Below are 14,879 nucleotides of genomic sequence, written 5' to 3'. Positions count from 1 at the left end.
TAAGCTGTTCAGCATGATGTTAGGAGGAAAGGCCAGGGACAGAGAAAAGGAGGTTGGGAACAGGAAAGGTTAGGTGGGATAAGACCGGGAGAGAAAGAAAGGGAGATGGAAGAGATGGTGAAGAGAGTGAACATGAGGATACTTAGGGCATACATGGTGTCAGATATGGGAGAGTGAATGGATATGTATAAGAGTGATAGCTCTCTACATGGTGTCAGATAGAGAGAGTGAACGGAGATATATAAGAGTGATAGCTCTCTACATGGTGTCAGATAGGGAGAGTGAATGGAGATGTATACGGGTGATAGCTCTCTACATGGTGTCAGATAGGGAGAGTGAATAGAGATGTATAAGAGTGATAGCTCTCTACATGGTGTCAGATAGGGAGAGTGAATGGAGATGTATACGGGTGATAGCTCTCTACATGGTGTCAGATAGGGAGAGTGAATGGAGATGTATACAGGTGATAGCTCTCTACATGGTGTCAGATCGGGAGAGTGATTGGAGATGTATAAGAGTGATAGCTCTCTCTACATTGGGGTACAGTGTCTGGAATCAGAGAACATTTCCTAAAAAGGACTGATCACAGCAGGGTACCAGGTACCACCTCTCATTCTTTCGTTCCATTTCTTAGAGATGGCATGTATACACACAGTAACACAGTGTGGGGAATACAGTCTTACCACCTCTGACCAGCTAAACAATATCAGCTAACCTCATATCAACTCTGACCTGGCTGGAGGCACACACACACCAACTGGATCAACTCTCAGTTCAAAAAGAAAGGACATTTTCCTACTGCCCCTATTCTCCAGCCAATCTACATGAAAGGTTCACAGTGTTCTCAGAGGTTCTAGAAAAGAGGAGGGAATATAGAAGGTGAGATGAGGTACAATGTAGAAAGGGAGGCACAGGAGGTTGCTGGCACTTTACTTGGGGAGGATGGGCTCGTGGTAATGGCTGGAGTGGAATAAGTAGAGTGGTATCACATGGTTTGATACCATTCCATTTGCTCCGTTCCAGATATTATTATGAGCCGTCCTCCCCTCAGCAGCCTCCCCTGAAAGGAGGTGTATGTGTCCCAGAGCTGTGTGCCAAACAGTGGCGTCAACCACATCTGCTAATAATCCATTAATACAATAGCAGTAAAGGACACAGTGTGATCCACTGTAAAACCAATAACCTCTGAATAGCATATGATGCTATGCCCTAGTAGTAGACGAAGAGGTCTATTTTTCCGCCAAAGTACACACACTTTCTCGAACATAAATATGTTTTGACGTGTTTACCATAGAAACAAAGTGAGGCATATAGCGGTGTGACCTATTCCCTCTAGCTGCGGTAGAAAGTAACAGTAGGTGTGACCTATTCCCTCTAGCTGCGGTAGAAAGTAACAGTAGGTGTGACCTATTCCCTCTAGCTGCGGTAGAAAGTAACAGTAGGTGTGACCTATTCCCTCTAGCTGCGGTAGAAAGTAACAGTAGGTGTGACCTATTCCCTCTAGCTGCGGTAGAAAGTAACAGTAGGTGTGACCTATTCCCTCTAGCTGCGGTAGAAAGTAACAGTAGGTGTGACCTATTCCCTCTAGCTGCGGTAGAAAGTAACAGTAGGTGTGACCTATTCCCTCTAGCTGCGGTAGAAAGTAACAGTAGGTGTGACCTATTCCCTCTAGCTGCGGTAGAAAGTAACAGTAGGTGTGACCTATTCCCTCTAGCTGCGGTAGAAAGTAACAGTAGGTGTGACCTATTCCCTCTAGCTGCGGTAGAAAGTAACAGTAGGTGTGACCTATTCCCTCTAGCTGCGGTAGAAAGTAACAGTAGGTGTGACCTATTCCCTCTAGCTGCGGTAGAAAGTAACAGTAGGTGTGACCTATTCCCTCTAGCTGCGGTAGAAAGTAACAGTAGGTGTGAACTAACTGGTGAAGTGAGGTGAGGTGACAGAAAGGATATATGAGATGTTTCAGTTTTCTGTCTGATTGAGAAACACACCAATCATGTCAAATCAAATCAAAATCTATTTTATTTGTCACATGCACCAAATACAACAGGTGTAGACCTTACCAGGAAATGCTGACTTACAAACCCTTAACCAACAATGCAGTTTTAAGAAAAATACGTGTTAAGTAAAAAATAAGAAATAAAAGTAACAAATAATTAAACAGCAGCAGTAAAATAACAATAGTGGGGCTGTATACAGCTATATACATGTCCTGACTCTTTCTCTGACTGCGGAATGGTGGCAACGTTTTGAAGATTGTGTCGGTTTTCCTGGTTCTCTCTGTGATGTCATCATTATACTGACCTCAACTCTCCCGCCTCACAGTGGGAGGGCAGTGCAGTGTAGAGCCTGGGAAGACATTAGTAGAGGTGGGATGGAGGCGGGGGTCCTGTACAGCTGTAATGAGGTATTATTAGGATTTTAAAAAGGTGGGAAGACTGAAAGTGTATGTGGATAAGACTGTAATTGAAGAGGGAGGGGTCTGGGTGGAGTGTACAAAGTTTATATTATGACCCAGCCAAAGACAGTGTCCACGATATCAGTGTCACTCTCACACACCCTCACAGCCCATGACATCATCAGACATGGTTTGATCACCAGGGAAACAGCAAACAACAGTAAGCAAAGCAGTCATCTCTTCCTTCCTTCCCTCCTTCCTTCCTTTCTCTGGTGATGACTATCAGCATTTGTTTTTAGCCTATCACAGCAGAACACATATATTACCCGTGGGGTGGGCGGCTTTAGGGTCATTAAATATTGTGTGGATGAAGGGCGGGTAGGTGGCGGGAGAGTTGAATACAGAGAAAACAATACCTTAAAAATCAATAAATGTATCATTCTTGTGCAATTTATATCTGTAAGCCACATTGAGGTTTTTCTTTCATTATTTTAGGCTGTCTGGCATTAGTGCTTGTGCTTAAACTTAAGCTTTAGGGCCTAACCAAAAATATTTATAACTAACTCAATATAGACCAGAGCCTGTCGTTTTCAATGGGAGCAAATTAATCATAGTGGTCAGAACAAGCAAGGAGGTGGGCAGAGCCAAGTACGAGCTAGTGAGATCCTATTTGCGTGTTCTAGCATTTATTTGCATATTTTCATTAGGGAACACATACTCTGTGAAGTGTGCATGTAGTTATTGCACATGCACACTTCACAGAGTATGCCTTCCCTAATGAAAATATGCAATTTGCCCTTGCACTCCTTCTAAACAACACCATTTTTTTTTTTTTGGCAAATGTACAGTACCAGTCAAAAGTTTGAACACACCTCCTCATTCAAGGGTTTTTCTTTATTTGTACTAGTTTCTACAATGTAGAATAATAGTGAAGACATTAAAACTATGAAATAGTTATGTAGTAACCAAAAAAGTGTCAAACAAATCTAAATATATTTTAGATTTGAGATTCTTCAAAGTAGCCACCCTTTGCACACTCTTGGCGTTCTCTCAACCAGCTTCATTAGGTAGTCACCTGGAATGCATTTCAATTAACAGGTGTTAAAAGTTAATTTGTGGAATTTATTACCTTGTTAATACATTTGAGCCAATCAGTTGTGTTGTGACAAGGTAGAGGTGGTATAGAGAAGATTTGAAAAATAGAATAATAATGGCGCCGGAGGAGATGGCTGACCTTCTATGTCCCCTAACCAATTGTGTTATTGTGTGTTTTTCACGTTATTTGTGACTTATTTTGTACATAATGTTTCTGCCACCATCTCGTATGACCAAAAAGAGCTTCTAGATATCAGGACAGCGATTGCTCACCTCGTACTGGACGAAGATTTTTTCATTAACGAGTCGGATACGAAGGATTTACTTCAGATGCCCGACAAGGCCCTCATTCCCGTCATTCGCAGGAGAAAGAGACGGGGATAATGGGGATGTAGGTCTGGGTGCCTTGTAAGGATCCAACGGCGAGTGGGTAATTTGCCTTTACCATCAGTCCTATTAGCCAACGTACAATCATTGGATAATAAAATAGACAAACTACGAGCACGTATATCCTACCAACGGGACATTAAAAACTGTAATATATGTTTCACCGAGTCGTGGCTGAATGACGTAGCTGTCTATTTACCACCACAAATCGATGCTGGCACTAAGACCGCTCTCAATGAGCTGTATAAGCAAACAGGAAAACTCTCATCCAGAGAAGACACCCCTAGTGGCCGGGGACTTTAATGCAGGGAAACTTAAATCCATTTTACCTCATTTCTACCAGCATGTTAAATGTGCAACCAGAGCGGGAAAAAAACTCTAAATCAACCTTTACTCCACACACAGAGATGCGTACAAAGCTCTGCCTCACCCTCCATTTAGTAAATCTGACCATAATTCTATCCTCCTAAATCCTGTTTAGCAGCAAAAACTAAAGCTGGAAGCACCAATGACTCGCTCAATTCAAAAGTGGTCAGATGAGGCAGATGCTAAGCTACAGGACTGTTTTGCTTGCACAGACTGGAATGTGTTCCGGGATTCTTCCGATGGCATTTAGGGGTACATCACATCAGTCACTGGCTTCATCAATTAGTCCATCGATGAAGTCGTCTCCACAGTGACTGTACGTACATACCACAACCAGAAGCCAAGGATTGCAGGCAATAGCCGCACTGTGAGCTAAAGGGTGAGCTGCTGCTTTCAAGAAGCGGGAACCTGAGCCATATACAGCGTTCCTTACTGAGTTCTCTGAATTCCTATCGGACCTTATGTTCATGGCAGATAATATTATAATTTTGGATGACTAATTTTCACATGGAAAAGTCCACAGACCCACTCCAAAAGGCTTCCGGAGCCATCATCGACTCAGTGGATTTTGTCCAACATGTCTCCGGACCTACTCACTGCCACAGTCATACTCTGGACCTAGTTTTGTCCCGTGGAATAAATATTGTGGTTCTTAATGTTTTTCCCCATAATCCTGGACTATCGGACCACCATTTCATTACGTTTGCAATCACAACAAATAATCTGCTCAGACCCCATCCAAGGATCTTCAAAAGCCGTGCTATAATTTCTCAGACACCCCAAAGATTCCTAGATGCCCTTCCAGACTCCCTCCACCTACCCAAGGACGTCAGAGTACAAAAAACAGTTAACCACCTAACTGAGGAACTAAATTTAACCTTGCGTAATACTCTAGATGCAGTCACACCCCTAAAAACAAAAAACATTATCATAAGAAACTAGCTCCCTGGTATAAAGAAAATTCCAGAGCCCTGAAGCAAGCTTCCAGAAAGTTGGAACGGAAATGGAGCTACACAAAACCGGAAGTCTTCCGATTAGCTTGGAAAGACAGTACCGTGCAGTATCAAAGAGCCCTCACTGCTACTCAATCATCCCATTTTTCCAACTTAATCGAAGAGAATAAGAATGTATTTTTGATACTGTCGCAAAGCTAACTAAAAAGCAGCATTCCCCAAGAGAGGATGGCTTTCACTTCAGCAGTAATAAATTCATGAACTTCATTAGAAAGCGAATTACAGACTCCTCTTTAAACCTGTGTATTTGTCCAAAGCTCAGTTGTCCTGAGTCTGCACAAAACTGCCAGGACCTAAGATCAAAGGAAACACTCAAGTTTTTTAATACTAAATCTCTTGACACATTGATGAAAATAGTCATGGCCTCGAACCCTTCAAGCTGTGTACTGGACCCTATTCCAACTAAACTACTGAAAGAGCTACTTTTTGTGCTTGACCCTCATATGTTGAACATAATAAACGCCTCCCTATCCACCGGATGTGTACCATACTCACCAAAAGTTGCAGTAATAAAGCCTCTCTTGAAAAAGCCAAACCTTGATTCAGAAAATATAAAAACCTATTGGCTTACCTCGAATCTCACATTTTTTGAAAAAGTTGAGGGGAATGCCTTCCTCATTGCCTTCCTGTAGACAAACAACATATACAAAACACTTCAGTCTCGTTTTAGACCCCATCATAGCACTGAGACTGCACTCATGAAGGTGGTAAATTACCTTTTAATGGCGTCAAACCAAACTCTGCATCTGTCCTCATGCTTCTAGACCTTAGTGTTGCTTTTGATACCATCGATCACCACATTCTTTTGGAGAGATTGGAAACCCAAATTGGTCTACATGGACAAGTTCTGGCCTGGTATCTGTCGGAAAGATATCAGTTTGTCTCTGTGGGGTGTTTGTCCTCTGACAAATCAACTGTACATTTCGGTGTTCCTCAAGGTTCCGTTTTAGGACCGCTATTGTTTTCACTATTATTTTACCTCTTGATGATGTCATTCAGAAACATAATGTTAACTTTCACTGCTATGTGGACGGTACACAGCTGTATATTTCGATGAAACATGGTGAAGCCCCAAAATTGCCCTCCCTTGAAGCCTGGGTTTCAGACATAAGGAAGTGGACGGTGGCAAATGTTTTACTTTTAAACTCGGACAAAACAGATATGCTAGTTCTAGGTTCCAAGAAACAAAGAGATCTTCTGTTGGATCTGACAAGTAATCTTGATGGTTGTACTGTACTGTTGTCACAAATAAAACTGTGAAGGACTTTGGCATTACTCTCTCTTTTGACAAACATACCAAGACTGTTTCAAGGGCAGCCTTTTTCCCATCTACGTAACATTGCAAAAATCTGAAACTTTCTGTCCAAAATTATGCAGAAAATTAATCCATGCTTTTGTCACTTCTAGATTAGACTACTGCAATGCTCTACTTTCTGGTTACCCGGATAAAGCACTAAATAAACTTCAGTTAGTGCTAAACACGTATACTAGAATCTTGACTAGAACCACCATTTTTTATCATATTACTCCAGTACTAGCCTCTCTACACTGACTTCCTGTTAAGGCTAGGGCTGATTTCAAGATTTTACTGCTAACCTACAAAGCCTTACATGGGCTTGCTCCTACCATTCTTTCCGATTTGGTCCTGCCAAATCGGCTTTCTCCTATAGAGCTCCATTTTTATGGAATGGTCTGTCTATCCATGTGAGAGATGTAGACTCAGTCTTGACCTTTAAGTCTTTATTTGAGACTCATGTCTTCAGTAGGTCCTATGATTGAGTGTAGTCTGGCCCAGGAGTGTGAAGGTGAACGGAAAGGCTCTGGAGCGATGAACCACCCTTGCTGTCTCTGCCTGGCCGGTTCCCCTCTCTCCACTGGGATTCTCTGCCTCTAACCCTATTAAGGGGGCTGAGTCACTGGCTTACTGGTGCTCTTCCATGCCGTCCCAAGGAGGGGTGCGTCACTTGAGTGGGTTGAGTCACTGACGTGATCTTCCTGTCCGGGTTGACGCCCCTCCTTGGGACGGCATGGAAGAGCATCAGTAAGCCAGTAACTCAGCCCCCTAAATAGGGTGCCGACCTGTTGCACCCTCTACAACCACTGTGATTATTATTATTTGACTCTGCTGTTCATCTATGAATGTTTGAACATCTTGGTCATGTACTCGTATAATCTCCAACCGGCAAAGCCAGAAGAGGACTGGCTACCCCTCAGAGCCTTTTTCCTCTCTAGTTTTCTTCCTAGGTTCCACCCATTCTAGGGAGTTTTTCCTAGCCACCGTGCTTCTACATCTGCATTGCTTGCTGTTTGGGATTTTAGGCTGGGTTTCTGTATAGCACTTTGTGACATTGGCTGATGTAGAAAGGGCTTTACAAATAAATGTGATTAATTGATTGACATCAACACCATTATCCCAGAAACCCTAGACCAATCCCAATTTGCAGATCCACAGATGATGCAATCTCTATTGCACTCCACACTGCCCTTTCCCATCTGGACAAAAGGAACACCTTTGTGAGAATGCTATTCATTGACTACAGCTCAGTGTTCAACACCATAGTGCCCTTAAAGCTCATCACTAAGCTATGGACCCTGGGACTAAACACCTCCCTCTGCAACTGAATCCTGGACATCCTGACGGGCCGCCCCCAGGTGGTAAGGTTAGGTAACAACACATCCGCTATGCTGATCCTCAACACGGTGGCCCCGCAGGTGTGCGTGCTCAGTCCCCTTCGGGACTCCCTGTTCACTCATGACTACATGGCCAAGCACGACTCCAACACCATCATTAAGTTTACAGATGACACAACAGTGGTAGGCCTGATCACCGACAACAACAAGACAGCCTATAGAGAGGATGTCAGAGACCTGGCTATGTAGTGCCAGGACAACAATCTCTCCCTCAATGTGATCAAGACAAAGGAGATGATTGTGGACTACAGGAAAAAGAGGACCGAGCATGCCCCCATTCTCATCGACGGGGCTGTAGTGGAGCAGGTTGAGAGTTTCAAGTTCCTTGGTGTCCACATCACCAACAAACCATCATGGTCCAAACACACCAGGACAGTCGTGAAGAGGGCACGACAAAGCCTATTCGCCCTCAAGAGACGTGAGAAGATGTGGCAGGGGTCAAAGTTACGCAGCTGCACCATCAAATCAAATCAAATCAAATCAAATTTGATTTGTCACATACACATGGTTAGCAGATGTTAATGCGAGTGTAGCGAAATGCTTGTGCTTCTAGTTCCGACAATGCAGTAATAACCAACAAGTAATCTAACTAACAATTCCAAAACTACTGTCTTGTACACAGTGTAAGGGGATAAAGAATATGTACATAAGGATATATGAATGAGTGATGGTACAGAGCAGCATAGGCAAGATACAGTAGATGGTATCGAGTACAGTATGTACAAATGAGATGAGTATGTAAACAAAGTGGCATAGTTTAAAGTGGCTAGTGATACATGTATTACATAAGGATACAGTCGATGATATAGAGTACAGTATATACGTATGCATATGAGATGAATAATGTAGGGTAAGTAACATTATATAAGGTAGCATTGTTTAAAGTGGCTAGTGATATATTTACATCATTTCCCATCAATTCCCATTATTAAAGTGGCTGGAGTTGAGTCAGTGTCAGTGTGTTGGCAGCAGCCACTCAATGTTAGTGGTGGCTGTTTAACAGTCTGATGGCCTTGAGATAGAAGCTGTTTTTCAGTCTCTCGGTCCCAGCTTTGATGCACCTGTACTGACCTCGCCTTCTGGATGATAGCGGGGTGAACAGGCAGTGGCTCGGGTGGTTGATGTTCTTGATGATCTTTATGGCCTTCCTGTGACATCGGGTGGTGTAGGTGTCCTGGAGGGCAGGTAGTTTGCCCCCGGTGATGCGTTGTGCAGACCTCACCACCCTCTGGAGAGCCTTACGGTTGAGGGCGGAGCAGTTGCCGTACCAGGCGGTGATACAGCCCGCCAGGATGCTCTCGATTGTGCATCTGTAGAAGTTTGTGAGTGCTTTTGGTGACAAGCCAAATTTCTTCAGCCTCCTGAGGTTGAAGAGGCGCTGCTGCGCCTTCTTCACAATGCTGTCTGTGTGAGTGGACCGATTCAGTTTGTCTGTGATGTGTATGCCGAGGAACTTAAAACTTGCTACCCTCTCCACTACTGTTCCATCGATGTGGATAGGGGGGTGTTCCCTCTGCTGTTTCCTGAAGTCCACAATCATCTCCTTAGTTTTGTTGACGTTGAGTGTGAGGTTATTTTCCTGACACCACACTCCGAGGGCCCTCACCTCCTCCCTGTAGGCCGTCTCGTCGTTGTTGGTAATCAAGCCTACCACTGTTGTGTCGTCCGCAAACTTGATGATTGAGTTGGAGGCGTGCGTGGCCACGCAGTCGTGGGTGAACAGGGAGTACAGGAGAGGGCTCAGAACGCACCCTTGTGGGGCCCCAGTGTTGAGGATCAGCGGGGAGGAGATGTTGTTGCCTACCCTCACCACCTGGGGGCGGCCCGTCAGGAAGTCCAGTACCCAGTTGCACAGGGCGGGGTCGAGACCCAGGGTCTCGAGCTTGATGACGAGCTTGGAGGGTACTATGGTGTTGAATGCCGAGCTGTAGTCAATGAACAGCATTCTCACATAGGTATTCCTCTTGTCCAGATGGGTTAGGGCGGTGTGCAGTGTGGTTGAGATTGCATCGTCTGTGGACCTATTTGGGCGGTAAGCAAATTGGAGTGGGTCTAGGGTGTCAGGTAGGGTGGAGGTGATATGGTCCTTGACTAGTCTCTCAAAGCACTTCATGATGACGGAAGTGAGTGCTACGGGGCGGTAGTCGTTTAGCTCAGTTACCTTAGCTTTCTTGGGAACAGGAACAATGGTGGCCCTCTTGAAGCATGTGGGAACAGCAGACTGGTATAGGGATTGATTGAATATGTCCGTAAACACACCGGCCAGCTGGTCTGCGCATGCTCTGAGGGCGCGGCTGGGGATGCCGTCTGGGCCTGCAGCCTTGCGAGGGTTAACACGTTTAAATGTCTTACTCACCTCGGCTGCAGTGAAGGAGAGACCGCATGTTTTCGTTGCCGGCCGTGTCAGTGGCACTATATTGTCCTCAAAGCGGGCAAAAAAGTTGTTTAGTCTGCCTGGGAGCAGGACATCCTGGTCCGTGACTGGGCTGGATTTCTTCCTGTAGTCCGGCATCTTGACTGGTTGCATCACTGCCTGGTATGGCAACTGCTCGGCCTCCGACTGCAAGGCACTACAGAGGGTAGTGCGTACGGCCCAGTGCATCAAGCTTCCTGCCATACAGGACCTCTATACGAGGCGGTGTCAGCGGAAGGCCCTAACAATTGTCAAAGACTCCAGCCACCCTAGTCATAGACTGTTGTCTCTACTGCCGCACGGCATGCGATACCGGAGCATCAAGTCTAGGCCTAAGAGGCTTCTAAACAGCTTCTACCCCCAAGCCATAAGACTCCTGAACATCTAGTCAAATGGCTACCCAGACTATTTGCCTTGCCCCCCCCCCCCCCCCCCCCCCCCCCCCCCCCCCCCCCCCTCTTTACACCACTGCTACTCTCTGTTGTCATCTATGCATGGTCACTTTAATAACTCTACCTACATGTACATACTACCTCAACTAACCGGTGCCCTCGCACATTGACTCTGTATCGGTACCCCCCTGTATATAGTCTCCACATTGACTCTGTACTGGTACCCCCCTGTATATAGTCTCCACATTGACTCTGTACTGGTACCCCCCTGAATATAGTCTCCACATTGACTCTGTACTGGTACCCCCCTGTATATAGTCTCCACATTGACTCTGTACTGGTACCCCCCTGTATATAGTCTCCACATTGACTCTGTATTGGTACCCCCCTGTATATAGTCTCCACATTGACTCTGTATCGGTACCCCCCCCCCCCCCCCCCCCCGTATATAGTCTCCACATTGACTCTGTACTGGTACCCCCCTGAATATAGTCTCCACATTGACTCTGTACTGGTACCCCCCTGTATATAGTCTCCACATTGACTCTGTACTTGTACCCCCCTGTATATAGTCTCCACATTGACTCTGTACTGGTACCCCCTGTATATAGTCTCGCTATTGCTTTTTTACTGCTGCTCTTTAATTACTTGTTACTTTTATCTCTTATTCTTATCTGTATTTTTTTAAACTGCATTGTTGGTTAGGGGCTTGTTTGTAAGCATTTCACTTTAGTTTCATTTTAGTGTTCTTGTGCACGGGCACTATGGTGGTCTGCTTAAAACATGTTGATATTACAGACGGGAAGGGAAAGGTTGAAAATGTCAGTGAAGACTGGTGCTGGTGCTCTCGTGCATGTTTCAGTGTTCGTAGCAGCAGTGTAAAAGAGGGGTTGGGGGGGAACACAATGCAAATAGTTTGGGTAGTCATTTGATTACCTGTTCAGGAGTCTTATGGCTTGGGGGTAAAAACTGTTGAGAAGCCTTTTTGTCCTAGACTTGGCACTCCGGTAATGCTTGCCATGCGGTAGTAGCGAGAACAGTCTATGACTGGGGTGGCTGGGGTCTTTGACAATTTTTAGGGCCTTCCTCTGACACCGCCTGGTGTAGAGGTCCAGGAAGCTTAGCCCCAGTTATGTACTGGGCCGTACCAACTACCCCCTGTAGTGCCTTGTGGTCGTAGGCCGAGCAATTGCCGTACCAGGCAGTGATGCTCTCGGTGTTGTAGCTGTAGAACCTTTTGAGGATCTCAGGACCCATGCCAAATCTTTTTAGTTTCCTGAGGGGAAATAGGCTTTGTCGTGCCCTCTTCATGACTGTCTTGGTGTGTTTGTACCATTCTAGTTTGTTGTTGATGTGGACACCAAGGTTTGCAAGCCCTTCCACATCTGATGAGCATCAGAGCCGGTGTAGTACGATTCAATATTAGTCCTGTATTGAAGCTTGGCCTGGTGCGCCGGAGGGCATAGCGGGATTTCTTATAAGCTTCCGAGTTAGAGTCCCGCTCTTTGAAAGCGGCAGCTCTAGCTCAGTGCGGATGCTGCCTGTAATCCATGGCTTCTGGTTGGGGTATGTACGTACGGACACTGTGGGGACGACGCCATCGATGCACTTATGGATGAAGCCAATGACTGATGTGGTGTCCTCCTCAATGCCATCTGAGGAATCCCGGAACATATTCCAGTCTGTGCTAGCAAACCAGTCCTGTAGCTTAGCATCTGCTTCATCTGACCACTTTTTTATTGATCTAGTCATTGGTGCTTCCTGCTTTAACTTTTAGTTGTAAGCAGGAATCAGGAGGATAGAATTATGGTCAGATTTGCCAAATGGAGGGCAAGGGAGAGCTTTGTATGCGTTTCTGTGTGTGGAGTATAGGTGGTCCAGAGTTATTTTTCTTCTGGTTGCACATTTAACAGGCTGATAGAAATTTTGTAAAACGGATATATATTTCCCTGCATTAAAGTCCCCGGCTACTAGGAGCACCGCCTCTGGGTGAGCGTTTTCTTGTTTGCTTATGGCGGAATACAGCTCATTCAATGCCGTCTTAGTGCCAGCCTCTGATTGTGGTGGCATGTCAACCGCTACGAAGAATACAGATGAAAACTCTCTCGGTAGGTAGTGTGGTCTACAGCTTTTAATGAGATACTCTACCTCAGGCGAGCAATAGCTCGAGACTTCCTTAGATATCGTGCACCAGCTGTTATTTACAAAAATACATAGTCCACCTCCCCTTGTCTTACCAGACGCCGCTGTTCTATCCTGCCGGTACATCGTATAACCAGCCAGCTGTATGTTGATATTGTCGTCGTTCAGCCACGACTCTGTGAAGTATAAGATGTTACCGTTTTTTTATGTCCTGTTGGTAGTTTAATCTTCCTCGTAACTCGTCGATTTTATTCTCCAAGGATTGCACGTTTGCTAGCAGAATGGGGGGAAGTGGGGGTTTATTCAAATGCCTACAAATTCTCAGAAGGCCCCTCTTTCTCCACCTCCTCTTCACGCAGATCATGGGGATCGGGGCCTGTTCCCGAGGAAGCAGTATATCCTTCGTGAAAGGAGTCGTGAAAGGAAAAAAAGGATTCTGCTAGTCCGTGGTGAGTAATCATAGTCATGATGTCTAGAAGTTATTTTCGGTCATAAGAGACGGTAGCAGCAACGTTATGTACAAAATAAGTAAAAAAAATAAGTGCACGAACCAGGTTAGCCTACACGCCAATCACTTTTGGGAACAGGCAGAAAAAGTTAACGTCAATCCACAGAAGCAAAAAGGACAATGTCAGAGTTTAATTCAATACGAGAAAAGCTGTGAAATGGAGAGTTAAAAATAAAGAGAAGAAATGTCCAGAAAAGTAGGCTAATATGTTTTGGAAAGATTTGGTGAAGTGGTAAAAGAGGATGATTGTGAGGTACTATACAAATTCAAGAGTCGCAAGACGGGACATCAAATAGGGAAATTCAAGGGAACTGTAGCAGCCTACTTTCAGACGGGTTAAATGGAAACTGAAATATTGACAACGACTGTAGGTCTATAACGTCTCACATAGCCTTAAGCATTTCTAGCCATAAAAGCATACACCAAATGTAGGACAAATGTACTCTGAAATAGGAGTGGAGAAATGTGATTTATTTATTTCAGCATCTTGAGAGAATGTGAATGCTTAGTTATGCTGAACAAAAATATAAAACGCAACATGCAACAATTAAAAAGATTTTACTGAGATACAGTTCATATAAGGAAATCAGTCGATTTAAATAAATTCATTAGGCCCTAATCTATGGATTTCACATGGCTGGGCAGGGGTGGACCTATAGGTGGGCCTGGGAGGATATAGGCCCACCCACTTTCCCCCCCCCCCCACAAAAGGGCTTTATTACAGAAATACTCCTCAGCACCCCCTAGATGGATTATCTTGGCAAAGGAGAAATTCTCACTATCAGGTGATGGAAACACATGTGTTCACAACATTTGAGAGAAATAAGCTCAAGAAACATTGAACCAACGCTTTATATGTTGTGTTTCTATTTTTGTTCAGTGTAGATACCGTCTGTAGAGGTGCTATCTTTATCATGACCATCACATATTACTTGGTCACCAGGGAAACAGCAAACAGTAAGCAAAGCAGTCATTGTCAGCTCCTCCTCTACATCTCCTCACCTCTTCCTTCCCCTCTCTGGAGATCACTATCAGCATTTATTTTAGCCTGTCACAGCAGAACCTTCCCCCCCAATTGTTTTTATTTCTTCTGAAAACCATTGTATACACCCATTATGGAGTCTACCTACAGTATGTCAATAATTTACATCTGATTTGTGGTCAAAAGATCTATATTCCATGTCAATCATTGTACGCCTATATCATAAGCATATACTGTAGGCCTATCTACCCACAGACAGTAGGCTGTTTTTCCAAATAATTAGTTAAGACACATTTTCCCAGAAGTATTAGAACCGGGGAATGTGAAGTAACATGAAACTAGCCAGAGAGGACGCAAGAAGTTTTACTCTGCCCAAAATCTGTCCATGAACATATTTGTATGTAGTTCAATGACAGTGTTGAATTTGGTCAACAAAAAATATATTTGTAGAGATTATGATTTTCATAGTCTAGGTCAGGACAAGAGATTAGCACT

Source organism: Oncorhynchus mykiss, chromosome 10 (genome assembly GCF_013265735.2).
Source record: "Oncorhynchus mykiss isolate Arlee chromosome 10, USDA_OmykA_1.1, whole genome shotgun sequence".
NCBI classification, from domain to species: Eukaryota; Metazoa; Chordata; class Actinopteri; order Salmoniformes; family Salmonidae; genus Oncorhynchus; species Oncorhynchus mykiss.
The sequence above is the reverse complement of the archived record's forward strand: the minus strand, read 5'-3'. Positions refer to the sequence as shown.